The sequence below is a fragment of the Myxocyprinus asiaticus genome, chromosome 37, assembly GCF_019703515.2.
Source record: "Myxocyprinus asiaticus isolate MX2 ecotype Aquarium Trade chromosome 37, UBuf_Myxa_2, whole genome shotgun sequence".
NCBI lineage: Eukaryota > Metazoa > Chordata > Actinopteri > Cypriniformes > Catostomidae > Myxocyprinus > Myxocyprinus asiaticus.
Window position 1 is genome coordinate 38,081,549 of NC_059380.1, and position 15,443 is coordinate 38,096,991.

The 15,443-nt window shown below is 37.2% G+C and overlaps 1 pseudogene; it reads right to left on the reverse strand.

The window, feature by feature from the left end:
• Nucleotides 1–251: 251 nt before the first annotated feature.
• Nucleotides 252–14,758, reverse strand: LOC127428032 (taste receptor type 1 member 3-like; annotated as a pseudogene).
• Between the last annotated feature and the right edge of the window lie 685 nt (nucleotides 14,759–15,443).

A 15,443-nucleotide genomic window follows, 5' to 3' on the forward strand; every position in this document is an offset into this window, starting at 1 on the left:
AGGACTACTTTCCAACTAAATCACTAAAAAGACATGAAATATTGTTTTGTTGAAATATTTTTTATTATTTGACAAAAAAAGAGGCCATGGAGTGATACAAAAGAATGAATTATACATTTAAGCTGTAATTATTCAAAATATTTGACCACAGAATGCCATAACGGACCAGTCAGAATACAATATTCCAGAGAGCTTTGTAATAATAATATTAATAATAATGATAATAATAAATGTAGCAATTGTTCCTGGCTTTATTCAGGTGGTGTTGGCGGGGCTCCTTTTAAAAATGTATGGAAGTGATTATCTGTGTTGAATTCTGGGTGTTTGACTAACAGAAGGCATTTGAGGAGAAAATAATTAGCTACCAGCGCCACATTACTAACTATACTGACCACTACTTGAGCAATAGACATAAATGTATCATCCAGACCAGTGTAAATAGGGATAAACATTTCCCACATTACACAGTAAGTCAATGTGGAGATGGTTATATCGTGGGCCAGGTTGCACTGTCCAACTGGCTTTAGAGCCATGAAGGTAGACATGAATGATATCAGTGACAGCAGTACGTTGAAACCAAGCATCAAGCCAAAGTTCAACACTGGCTCCACTGGGCAGCGCAGAAAGCTTCTCACATAGGTCACCTCCAGTTTGGAGACGTATTGAGTTAGGGAGGGACCTTCTTGGACATACCAATCGCACAGTCCTGCTTGGGCTCCACAACAACCCAGAACCACAATCCAGCTAAAAAAAAAAGTATTTTCTTTTACCTGCCAGATTGTCTGCATCACAGTTCCCTGAAAAAGGTTCTTCAGGTGTTCGGAAGATTTTTCAGGGAACTGTGACGCAGACAATCTGGCAGGTAAAAGAAAACAAAATTTTTGAAGCATACATCTCTTGCAAGGGTGTTTTAAAGCGGCACTTCTCAACTGATTTTGTGTCAGGATCCAGATTGTACATTGGAATTTAAAGGACTATTTCACCCAAAGAGAAAATTCTATCATTGTTTACTCATCCTCATGACATCTCAGATGTGTATGGCTTTCTTTCTTCTGCTGAAAACAAATTAAGATTTTTAGAAGAATATTTCAGCTCTGTAGGTCCTTACAATACAAGTGAATGGTGACTAGAACTTTGAAGCTCCAAAAAGCACATGAAGGCAGCCAAGGGTGTAAAGTTACTAATTACAAATACTCTCGTTACTGTAATGAAGTAGTTTTTCCCAGAAATTTTAAAATGATATACTTTTACTTGAGTACATTTTAAGGGCTGTAACTGCACTTTTACTGCACTATTTTCCCTACATCTGTGTTCACTACTTCCCTGTCCTGATTTTATTTATTTTTATCCATCAACGTGATTGCTTGGGAGAGTCTCGTGACTCCCGTCAAATAAAAACATAAATAGAAAACTTGAAGGGCAGCTGACTGGTTGAGTGCCGCAAAACTGCTATTAATCATGGATGTGGAGGATGCCTCAAGCAGCAGTTCAACCCCTGAACATCCACGTCTGAACCTGACAGGGCTTTTCACAGTGAAGGCGGCCAATTGCTGGTTCGTGTCATGTGAGTTTAGCTTGTTCAATCCAGTCGAGATATCAGCAATAATTCTACGTCTAATTTGAAGGAACATATTGAGGTAAATTTAATATTTCTGCTTATTAGATTTTCTGTATCTATAACGCCTGTAAATTAGCTATCTATCACTGAGATTATTGGGCTGCTGTAAGAGATTTATAATGTTAGCTAGGTTTTAGGGCTGGTGGATAATTTTCTATATTTAGCCTATGTTCTACATCTAGACCTGCGGTGCTCATTACATTGATCGTGATAGCAAGACAACGACTGGTTGATCTCGATCAAATCTAAAAGACTGATTTTTGTTTGACTGACAGGCGGCTTAAGTGCGTGTGTGCGCTTTACATGCGCGTGTTCCGCGAGCGCTAATGCGGGTACGCACACTTCACACTTTTGCCAAAATGCCAGTCTTGGCGAGGTATTAATGCAAACACAGTCAGTTATGTCTAAAGTGAATGTAAACAGTGGAATAAAAAGCGGATTTGTATCAAAATGTCAGACTTGAAGTGTACTGTACATGTAACCGAACAGACCACTGTCTAGTGTGTCATTAAAAGGTGATTAATAAAACAACAATAACAAGAAAACCACACACTGGCTGAATAATTTAATAGCTTTAAAAGTATTCATGTAATATAATAAAACAGTGACATTTGAAAAAGATATTTTTTAATAATAGCCTATTGTTAATTTTTTTATAATACCAACCCCTGATGTAGACAGTGTGTTAATTTGTAGAATAAATTACCAGGAAAGTAGAGATGATAAAATAATTTATAATTATGCTTAGCCTTTATCAAGTTTTTCCAATGCCTGATAGAAAAGTATCAGCCTTTGTAGAGCAACACTTCAGGCAGAATTGTCCCACCAGTCACAAATACACTTTTGAAAATTGTGCATCATGCATTAGAATGAGAACACAATTACAGTATTTCTGCGCTTAAAAGGTACAAGAACTAAATTAATGCGGAACATTGTATCTCAGAAGGAATACACTGTGGCCCCCCATATACTACTTAAAGCCCTGTGTGGCCCCTGTAACAAAAAACTTTGCCCACCCCTGATCTATACCCCCTCTGTTGTGTGACTTGACATCCCAACTGCCAAGTGACAGTCTTTTTCTGCTTTTTAAGTTGTTTTTGCATTCTTTGCATTGTTTTGAATATAATATTTTAAAAATAAAATATTATTATGATTTAAAATGGTAATCAGTGTATTGGAAATATGAAATAACTTAAGCAAACAGCCATAAAAGGAATGTCAATTATGGTATGTATGCTACATTTTGAAATTGCAGCATACAGTGTTTATTATAAGGGGTACTTTTAAATGAGCTACTCTTTTACTGGTACTTGAGTAGTTTTTAGGACAGGTACTTTTACTCTACTCACACTATATTTTTTGGGAAGTAACAGTACTTTTACTTGAGTAAGATATTTCAGTACTCTTTCCACCCCTGAAGGCAGCATAAAAGTAATCCATACGACTCCAGAGGTTTAATCAATGTCTTCTGAAGCGATCTAATCGATTTTTGGTGAGAACAGACCAAAATATAACTCCTTTTTCACTGTACATCTTGCCATTGCAGTCTCTAGGCACAATCATGAATTCAAGCTCGATTTCACTTCCTAGTGCTTGACACATGCGCAGAGCGCTAGATTGTGCATAGAAATGCAATCGAGCTTGAAATTATGATCACCAAGGAGACTACTGATTACATTTATATTGAAAAAGAAGATAGATTTTGGTCTGTTCTCATGCTAAATCTATGGGATCTCTTCAGAAGACATGGATTAGACCACTGGAATTGTGTGGATTACTTTTATGCTGCATTTATATGCTTTTTGGAGCCTAAAAGATTTAGTCACCATTCATTTGCATTGTATGAACCTACAGAGCTGAGATATTCTTTTAAAAATCTGTGTTTGTGTTCAGGAGAATAAGGAAAGTCATACACATCTGGGATGGCAGGAGGGTGAGTAAATGAGAGAATTTTTGGGTAAACCATTGCTTTAAGTGGCAACCCAAACACGGTGCCAAAGACCGAAATATTCTTACAATCAAAAATTGAAATTGAACTGCATAGGTAATAGGCAAAACTATTAACATGATAGGCTGAATTGGATCGTGTTTAGTATGCATTTTTTGTGTATTTTTTTTAAAATTACCTGTAGGGAAACGGTCAGAATGGTGGGAAAGAATGCATTTAAGGGCTGCTGCAGACAGCACACAACATCACCCGTCTGACCCAGTAACAGCAGCAGGCTTATACATTGTCCCACAAGGCACAACAGGGCAAGACCACTTAGTGATCCAACTGCCATTTTCACCAGTGGAGTTCCTCTGTGCCTTAAGAAATGAAACCATACCCATGCATGTGATGCCAGCAACAAAACTCCTCCCAGAATGAGTGCTATTGACTCATAATTGGTCCAGTCCAGAAAAATATAGTTGGGATAGACACAGATTGTACATTGTAGAGTGAACCATTGGCCAGCAGGACATTGTGTACACTGGATGTCATCTTCCAATCAAAAGAAGAGGCATATAAGGGGGTAATCACTAGGTGAAACAGTTTTTTTTAGGTGTCTTAGTGCCTTCCTGAGCCTATGTCCTACAAATAGTTTTTTTCTCTGCAATTCTTTTTTCTCTAAAAAAGTGTTTTTCTGTCTAAATGTATTTTTCTCAAAAATGTCAAGTGGGGGATTGTTTTCTTTTTAGGCAGAAAAAAATATTTTTAGAGAGACAAACAAATGTCAGTTTTTTTTTTTTTTACCTTGCGGTTCACCGAGCAGGCACGTGCAGAGGGGGTGGCTCTAGGGGCTCGAGCCACTGCCCCTCAAAATGCCACTCATAATAAACCACAGCTTGCACAACCAAATTAAATGAAGTTTTACACTTAATAATAGCATGTAGCAGTGTTAAATTTCAACAATATCATGCTGAAATTTTGATGCATCAGTTACATAATTTAATCAATTATAATGACTATAATAATACCAGATTACACATGTACTCTTGCAACAGATGCAGGGCGCGTGACTGAGGAAACAAATGCGCACTTTAAATGAAAATAAAAAATTGAATAGAAAATAAAATTTTATTTAAAAAAAATAATTGTAGTTTTGAAAATATATTTTTTTTGTGTACACAATTTATATTTCTCTCCAAAACTAATTTCAAGCATTTAAGCATAAGCCTTTAGATAAAGATTTTAGAAAATGAAAAACATAAATTCAGTTAAGTGAGTCCAAACTTTTGGCTGGTAGTGTGCAAAAGGTAATGCAAATCACTTAGAATTAATATACAAACATTTTAGGTGTCATGGATTGTAGGAACTTATGTTTGCCAATGTGCTGTTCGTACCTTAGAATTTGCTTTGTGCCATTTAACGTCCCCTTTCTTAATTGTGAGGTTCTGATAAAACTATCCAATTCCATTAAAGCGCATGGTGTCATTAAAGATCCACTGCATCATATCGTAGCCGAAGTTTGGATTACCCTCTTTATCAAACATAAAACTCATCCCTGCTACATTTATGGAAACATTTCGGAGCTTCTCTAACAGCCGGAGGAAAGATTGTTGTTCTTTTGTATACTTTACAGTAAGTACACAACATTATCTACTACAAAGTCAAGATATCTTTGTGGCATCTCACCTGCCATGGATACACTTTGTCCGTCTTGGGATTCAAAGCACAATTGGTGGCACTACATCCAATGTAGATGGCAGTATACATGGTGAAAGCTGACTGCTGCACAAGATTTGTCTCGACCATGCTCACATTGACTCAGGTGAGGTTGCCACATCTTGGACAAGGGTTATCCAGAGGGAAGATTTGTGCATCTGGCTGCTGGGTGAAGAATATTGGGCTCTCTGCCTCTATCTTAACGAAGAGCTCACGAACATAGGGAGTGAACAGATTGATAGGTCTGGTGATGTTAGCAAACGCCAGCACTGTGCCTATAGAACTGATGCCAGGCAGGGTGAATATTCCTTCTTTCAGGCCCCATGCTGTCATGTTCCGTTTGATTACCTGGACAGGTAGTGATGGAAAGAGCTATTATAATCACCAAAACCCGAAGATTAATGAATTTATTGTACTGAATAAAAAAAGAGTGGACAATTAATACAATTAATTATTATATAAAAATAATTTTAAAGGCTGTCACGATCATGAAATTTAGCTGACCACTAATTGTCACAAAAAATAGAGAATAACGATTTCATTGTCTGTTTTAGGACTTGTCACAATAATGATGATTAATTGTCATAACAGTTGTCATACTTTTTAAGGTGTGTGTGTGTGGTTAATACATATTCACTTTAAGAAGTCATTTATTCATATTTAATTTGGAATCATATAATAACATAAGGAAATGTGATTTCATTTTAGCCTTAAAAACATGGAAAATATTGCACAGGAGAAGAATGACATGACATATAAAAAAATTATACAATTTTTAAAATGTTATTATTTTGGCCAGCTTTAGTCTTGGTCAACATTAGCCTACATATCCACTGTTGTTTTTGTAAACAAGAAAACCTAAATATTATATTATATTATGCAATTGTAATATATTTCTGTCCTAAATAATTTACTTTCTCACATTATTTTAAGTCTGTCTGATTAAACCCCACTGAGTCCTTATTTTGCATAAAGGAAGACATTTTAGAGACTGTATGTCTTTGAAAATCTATTTTTTTCATTTTATAATCGCAGTGCTTTGGGTTCACTATAAAAATCCTTGCTTATATTTTCTTGCACATCAGAGCACTTCAGAAGCGGTTAATCTCTGAGTTAAGAAATAACACGGAAAATTTGACAAAAAACAAACAAACACATGAACAAACAAAAAACAATGCAGCGTTCGCTGTATTTTTATATTGCCTTAAAATTCTTGTTTGAACAGTAAAATGTGATACGAATTTTAAGTGCACAATTACTGTAGTTATCACAAATAATTGTGACCAGGTGATTATGTAATAATTATGATGTAATATTATTACTGGGATTATATTATGTAATTGTGTAAATTATGTTGTGAGTAACAGCGTTTACCTATGGGCTTGCTGTCAGTCTAATTTAGTTAGCAAGACCCCATCTTTCATTTACAAAGCCTGTTACATTGTGACAAGTCCACAAAACAATTGTTGTGATGTGTTAATGTATTTGGGTTTCTGACCTCAGAATTATTTAAAGATGCACTCAGTAACTTTTTGTTTGTGTCATCTTGGACTTACAGTGACACCTAGTGGTGTGGATAAAGCCTCATTCAAAATCAATATTTTTCAGTTACAGATGCCATTGTAGAAATTCACTATTCACAGTCAGCTATGAATAATTTAATCCAAAAGTGAAAGTGTCCAATAACAAGCCGGTTACTGAGATTAAGCGAGTAGTATTCAGCTGCTCATGTGATTCTAAAATGGCAGCCCCCATGAGGGCGCCCCTGCCCCATGTAGAATAAAACAGCTTTTATAACGTTACTGATATGAGTCCTCATCTCATGCAAGTGCTTATGATTTTATCATGATATGTTTCAAAATTACAATTCACTTCTTTAAGAGTAAATCTTTTTTAATGGGGAAAATTACTGAGTGCACCTTTACGGGACCAAGGACAACAAACATTTTTCATAATATGACCCCTTTAAAGAAAGTGCTTACGTTTTTCACCTCTATGAAGAAGTCTTTAGCTGGCTGGGGAACAGAGAAGACCACCACCACTCCCACTTTAGCCTCCTCTGTATGATCGAGTATCTCTGTCAGCACTGGCTTTGGGTCACTGTATACAGGAATCAAAGCTTGAGATTCACGTAGATGCATGCCTCATTGGCCATACTGGAGAACTGCTGCTGGCCCTTCTGACCATATTCATCGTCACTACTGACCACTGCCACCCAGTTCCACCCAAACTCTTTCAGAAGCTGCACTTCTTTGCGGTAACTTGCCAACTGTCGGTGGGCACCGTACACAAGGACGGAAATGACTCTTTGTCACTAAACTTGTCGCTGGTGGCACCATAGCTAATCTGAGAATGGGGAATAAGATGATATTTCAATGAGTATGCTATTGTTAGTTAGTGGTGAAGGGTTTCATTTTTTATCAAAACATTTTTTTTTTTTTTTTAATCAGTAATTTTGTATCGAAATTTGAAAAGTCATTATGTTTTACAATTCTGTTTGTTGATGCTAGTGCCGAAGAACTACACACTTTACTTTTTGGTGGCCAGACATGCCTGTCATATTTTTCTGCTTCATTTCCATTTGAATCATAGACAGTAATAAAATCTTGTTAAATTTACAGTAAAAATACAGTGACACAATTTCTGGCATTGAATGTTTTTTTAGAATGTCTCATAGAATCACATTACTATACCTACAGTTTTGCAAAATTATTTTTGCTTGCCCTGTTGTACGTATTGCAGTAGTTTCCTAGTGAAATGAACACTAGAGGCGCTACAACAACATCGACTTTTATCCACTTTCACACAAATCATGGGTAAAAGGGCAGATTATCAGTTCATAAACACTAACTTTTCACCCTGCTCCCCGCACAATGCTATCTTTTGACATCTAAACACTTTTACTGTATCCAGCAGACATATCACCCTGTAGCTCAAGACCGGTTGCCCTCTAAAGCTAAGCAGGGTTTAGCCTGGTCAGTACCTGGATGGGAGACCTCCTGGGGAAAACTAAGGTTGCTGCTGGAAGAGGTATTAGGGAGGCTAGCAGGGGGTGCTCAGCCTGTGGTCTGTGTGGGTCCTAATGCCCCAGTATAGTGATGGGGACTCTATACTGTACAAAAATGCACTGCCCCTTTGGGTGAGACATTAAACCAAGGTCCTGACCCTCTGTGGTCATTAAAAATCCCAGGACATGTCTCGAAAAGAATAGGGGTGTAACCCTGGTGTCCTGGCCAAATTCCCCCCATTGGGTTCTTATCAATTATGGCCTCCTAATAATCCCCAGCCATTAATTGGCTCTATAACTCTGTTCTCTCCTCTCCACCATTAGCTGGTGTGTGGTGAGCGTACTGGTGCACTATGGTTGCCATCGCATCATCCAGGTGGGTGCTGCACACTGCTGGTGGTTGAGGAGAGTCCCCTGTTCACTGTGCTTCGAGTGCAGTGTCAGAAAAGCACTACATGTAACATTAATTCACTCATAGTGTTTGACTTACAGTGCTGGGCAGATTACTTCTGAATTGTACTTGGGTACTGATTACAAATTTCATGACAGAAATTGCACTAAGTGATGTACAGGTGCATCTCAATAAATTAGAATGTTGTGGAAAAGTTCATTTATTTCAGTAATTCAACTCAAATTGTGAAACTTGTGTATTAAATAAATTCAGTGCACACAGACTGAAGTAGTTTAAGTCTTTGGTTCTTTTAATTGTGATGATTTTGGCTCACATTTAACAAAAACCCACCAATTCACTATCTCAAAAAATTAGAATACATCATAAGACTAATAAAAAAAACATTTTTAGTGAATTGTTGGCCTTCTGGAAAGTATGTTCATTTACTGTATATGTACTCAATACTTGGTAGGGGCTCCTTTTAGTTTAATTACTGCCTCAGTTCGGCGTGGCATGGAGGTGATCAGTTTGTGGCACTGCTGAGGTGGTATGGAAGCCCAGGTTTCTTTGACAGTGGCCTTCAGCTCATCTGCATTTTTTTGGCATTTTTTGGTCTCTTGTTTCTCATTTTCCTCTTGACAATACCCCATAGATTCTCTATGGGGTTCAGGTCTGGTGAGTTTGCTGGCCAGTCAAGCACACCAACACCATGGTCATTTAACCAACTTTTGATGCTTTTGGCAGTGTGGGCAGGTGCCAAATCCTGCTGGAAAATGAAATCAGCATCTTTAAAAAGCTGGTCAGCAGAAGGAAGCATGAAGTGCTCCAAAATTTCTTGGTAAACGGGTGCAGTGACTTTGGTTTTCAAAAAACACAATGGACCAACACCAGCAGATGACATTGCACCCCAAATCATCACAGACTGTGGAAACTTAACACTGGACTTCAAGCAACTTGGGCTATGAGCTTCTCCACCCTTCCTCCAGACTCTAGGACCTTGGTTTCCAAATGAAATACAAAACTTGCTCTCATCTGAAAAGAGGACTTTGGAACACTGGGCAACAGTCCAGTTCTTCTTCTCCTTAGCCCAGGTAAGACGCCTCTGACATTGTCTGTGGTTCAGGAGTGGCTTAACAAGAGGAATATGACAACTGTAGCCAAATTCCTTCACATGTCTGTGTGTGGTGGCTCTTGATGCCTTGACCCCAGCCTCAGTCCATTCCTTGTGAAGTTCACCCAAATTCTTGAATCGATTTTGTCTTGACAATCCTCATAAGGCTGCGGTTCTCTTGGTTGGTTGTGCATCTTTTTCTTCCACACTTTTTCCATCCACTCAACTTTCTGTTAACATGCTTGGATACAGCACTCTGTAAACAGCCAGCTTCTTTGGCAATGAATGTTTGTGGCTTACCCTCCTTGTGAAGGGTGTCAATGATTGTCTTCTGGACAACTGTCAGATCAGCAGTCTTCCCCATGATTGTGTAGCCTAGTGAACCAAACTGAGAGACCATTTTGAAGGCTCAGGAAACCTTTGCAGGTGTTTTGAGTTGATTAGCTGATTGGCATGTCACCATATTCTAATTTTTTGAGATAGTGAATTGGTGGGTTTTTGTTAAATGTGAGCCAAAATCATCACAATTAAAAGAACCAAAGACTTAAACTACTTCAGTCTGTGTGCATTGAATTTATTTAATACACGAGTTTCACAATTTGAGTTGAATTACTGAAATAAATGAACTTTTCCACGACATTCTAATTTATTGAGATGCACCTGTAATATCACAGATTACTTTTTAGATAATCTAATCCAATCATTTTTGGATTAGTTCCAACCTAACTCTTTTATCTGATGTAACTTGCATTTCTTATTGAAGTTTCTAGAAATATGGTCAGGTTCCCGGGGCATGTTACACAAATGTGGTCATGGAATTTCTCCCTTTTATAAACGCCATCCTTGTGTGGTAAGAGATCAGACCAGTTATATTTGGGAATCAACGTCACAAAAACGGCCTTAAAGTTATCACTAAAACAAAAGTGCATTTTGAAGTAGAGTACAAAACAATTCATTAAACTAAAACAAATTTTACGCCATTAATGCAATTGGATTACATTATGTATATGAATTGATGTGTATTTGGGCATTTTGATGGACAAAACATTAACATGTATTCATGTAATCCATAAGAAAGTAACTAGTCTGATTGTGAGTATTTTAAAATGTAATTTAATCAAATTACAAGTACTTGATTTTCATAATCTGATTACATAATCCAGATTACATGTAATCAGTTACTACCCAGCAATGCTGATTTAAAAGACGATACATATTAACATTTGCAATACATAACCAACTACATTTACAAGCTTACACGAGTCTGATCAAATTGCGCGGTAAACTGAAATAGTAACTGAACTGCACCACATAGTGGACATTTAACTTTGGAACTGCTGTGATACGTGTAATGAACCACGTAAAATCATTTTGCAAAAATGTGCCACAGTCATGTCATTTTCATGAGATCAGTCTTTTTGGTAAATGTATATTTTTCTTACAAAAACATAACTACATCCACCACAAAAGTATCTATCGTTGTGTTGAACAGAAAATCATGACCATAAATTGTGTAATTCAAATGTTTTACTTTTATAAAAACACAATTCTTATAATACATTTAAAAATGTAATGTCTTGTAATTTTCACTGTAAATTAATATCAAATATACAGTACTTCTCAAAAACACAAATTTCGTAATCCTACCCTGACACATTACAGTAATATTACATGCTTTGTTAAAGCTGAAATGTGTAATTTCTGTGCCACTAGCATCACCAAACGTAACTTAAAAAAATTATGACTCTAGAAAACTCCCTGTCTTCCATTTGTCACACAATCAGAGTGTTTCGCCCCAAAGTATATGCCATTGGTTGACAGATGAACCATTAAAACAAAACATAGGGATGTTTTGATAGCATCACAAAGTCACTGGGTTTCCATCCACATTTATATGTGAATTTTGGGATATCGCATAAATATTTTGGATGGAAACACCAAGATGTGAATAAAATCTCCAAAATGTGCATAAAAAAAAAAAAACTTGCTTGAGGTGGATACATTTTTTCATCGGCATGAACTTCAATGGAAACATCATACAGAATACAGTATATTCCAATAGAATTAAATGCCATGTGAATACATAATTGTGCCAGTTTCCCCAGGAGTAACAATTTTGTTCTCTTAAACATCATATTGAAACACTGCTTTATTCGGAAATTGTTTTACAGATATTCAGATTTTTCTCCACATAAATTAAATCGTTATTTGGATAGAAGCATTACACTTTTAGGTGAAATTAGAGACACGTTAAACATTTCACCCTTTTTAATATTTGTATCCGAAACATTTGTAACAATGGTATTTTAATGTGCATAAAAATGATATTTTTATGCTTTGACCTGATCCTCTATTGCTCTGGACTTGTATGGTACTGTTTGTGTGGTCTGTTGTTATGGTGTTATGCGTTTCGTGTCACCTGTGCAAATGTAATTTGCTACGGGATAAATAAACAAACTGAACCTGAACTGAAATCAACCTGCAAATGGCTTACTTAAAGGTTGCTCTGACTATTAAGCTGGGATAAGAGAGAATAATTTTTTCTATGTTAAAATTCACTCATCAGCTTTAAATATATACAGTTGTGCTCAAATGTTTGCATACCCTGGCAGAAATTGTAAAATTTGTCTTTTATTTAAGGATAGTGATCATATGAAGCCATTTATTATCACATAGTTGTTTGGCTCCTTTTTAAATCATAATGATAACAGAAATCACCCAAATGGCCCTGATCAAAAGTTTACATACCCTTGAATGTTTGGCCTTGTTACAGACACACAAGGTGACACACACAGGTTTAAATGGCAATTAAAGTTTAATTTCCCACACCTGTGGCTTTTTAAATTGCAATTAGTGTCCTGTGTATAAATAGTCAATGAGTTTGTTAGCTCTCACGTGGATGCACTGAGCAGGCTAGATACTGAGCCATGGGGAGCAGAAAAGAACTGTCAAAAGACCTGCGTAACAAGGTAATGGAACTTTATAAAGATGGAAAAGGATATAAAAAGATATCCAAAGCCTTGAAAATGCCAGTCAGTACTGTTCAATCACTTAAGAAGTGGACAATTCAGGGATCTCTTGATACCAAGCCAAGGTCAGGTAGACCAAGAAAGATTTCAGCTACAACTACCAGAAGAATTGTTCGGGATACAAAGAAAAACCCACAGGTAAACTCAGGAGAAATACAGGCTGCTCTGGAGCTTGCCAATGATGAGACCAAGTCAGAGTTGTTTGGTCCAATGATAGCTACAACATGAGGCTTGTAGTTGGTGTAGTTACAGGTGATCTCCATTTCCTGTGATGTTTCCTTTGTGAGAAGCTGGAGGACAGACTTCATGATGATATCTGGCTGCATGCAGGTGTCGAAGTTGTCAAAGCCTAGTGTGATGCCAGGGAGAAGATCTGGTTTAGTGTTTTCATCCAGAGAGTACTTCATCACCAATGAGAAAGACAGACCATATGTGTTGACCCTGCCAAAAAAATAAATAAAAATGCATGCTTAGATAATTATGGGAATGAAAGACAAGCTGACTGCATTGTCAGATTTTGTAGAATGTAGAGCAACGGTTCTCAACTGGTTGGACGCGAACTGCTAAATGCAAACAATAAAATACAACTAGCAATATAATCATGTACAGTTAGGATAGCAAAATAAATAAATACAAATCTCATCAACTTTGAAAAGCAAGGAGAAAATGCTTCCCACTCAAACTCTACTGTATTTTGGTGCAAATTCATCTTCATCTCTTGGCAGAGGCTGGCCAAATTTGACTGATGCCAACATGAATAGGTTGCGTGACATGTCCTCATCCTCACAATCCATGAAAACACAACAACGCAAGATAAGGATAAACCAAGAATAAACATGGCTTGTGCCGACTACAGCTGTGCTTTGCATGGTGAACTAGGCTGCCGAGAGCATGAAACCATCAACATTCATGAAACATTTACAAACAAAAACTGACAATTTTCCTATTCAGCTATGTCACGTAATTCATTTAGCCTATTTTTGGGCCTATACAGTTAATTGTGATAATACATTTCCATATTCGATCTTAAGGACATTTTTGCTCACTTTTGTAAGATAAACAATTTTACGGTGTTGGGTCGCCACTGGATATCCAATGTAAAACCCGAGTCCTCAAGCAAGCCCACTTGAGAACCAAAGATGTAGACCACGTCCACACTACTATGTTTTTGTTTGAAAACTAATTTAGCTATGTTTGCAGCTTTCATCAACACTAGAACATTCCAAAAAGCTCTCCATTACCACATATTTCGAAAAACGATGTTGTTAGGAAACTGAAAACAGAGTTTTCAAACAAAAATAGATTAGTACGAAGTAGGCGTAGTCCATGCACTCATTTTACTTGTTACACTGAATATCGTCAGGCTTTACCTGTTGGTTCAAGTTGGTGGTGATTTTGTTAATGGTGAAAATTCCTCCTAACAGAATATCTCTGGGTGATTTGAAAAGACTTGTTGAGATGTTCCTGAATCAAAGACCCCTGCATGCCCAAGAACACCAGAAGTGTCCATTCGTGAGCCATCCTTAAGGGTGGACAATCCAAAAAGAATGACAAAGGCACATATGATGGAATTGCACAAACAAAATAAAATGAAGATGAAAGAGCTGGACTGATCTCAAGTAATACCAGTGCAAGTATGGCTTAGACTCCTTTGTTGTGGTTTGAGCTTCAGTGCGATTTGTTTATTGACCAGTAATTTTAATGGTTATAATGGCCACCTAACAGCACATACGCGACTAAAGAGCCCTCCCCCACACCTCTGTGATGTAAATCAGGGGTCAAGTTTCATTCGGGTTTCCCATGAAAATGTTCTGGGCTCACCTCAGCGCACATACTGTACACATTAGTAATTCATAGTAAAACTTTGAAGTAAAAGGGGACCTTCACACAGTAAGCGTTCACAAGTGTATACAAAACGAACATCTTGCTCTGCGTCTCACTGTTGTGGGCATACATGTTTCGAGACCCCTACGTTCCACTCCATTTGTCTGCACTCCGTCTAGCTGTTGTTTTTTTTTTTTAACACAACCCCGAAATATAACTTTCCCACTAAAGTTTAGAGGCGTTTACTGGATGCATTGAATAGCAAAGTATTCTTTCTGAACGTGAATAGAATTCAAGAGATGTTTTCAGTCAGGTTATGCCCCCAACATGTTCCTTGAATGTTTAGGACAGGAGGGATATGGCTCTCAATAGTTCATAAGAATATTCAATATTTGGTTGGAAAGGTGTGTTGAGCAAAGTACACAATGGAAATGTGGCAGGTTGCACAATGCTTTCATACAGACCCCGTTGAATTTTCATAATATTTGTTTGCGGAGATGACTCGAGGAATTTCATGATTCATGATTGTAATCCATGCACGGATAATTCCTATCACCAGAGAACTTTTGCACAAATGCACATAGCAAGAACGAAGGAAGTATTTATCTCCGTTTTCAAATAGCTTGAAAGGATAATTTACCCAAAATGAAAGTTCTGTCATTGTTCTAAACAAGGGCGTAGCCAGGAAATTACTTTTGGGTGGGCCTCAATATAATGGCCAAGGTTTTACCCAATTTTGTATTTTTTTTTACCAAATTTTCCTTAACAGAGAAGCGGCGCATTCAAACCGTTCTTTCACACTTTCAAAAATCTGAAT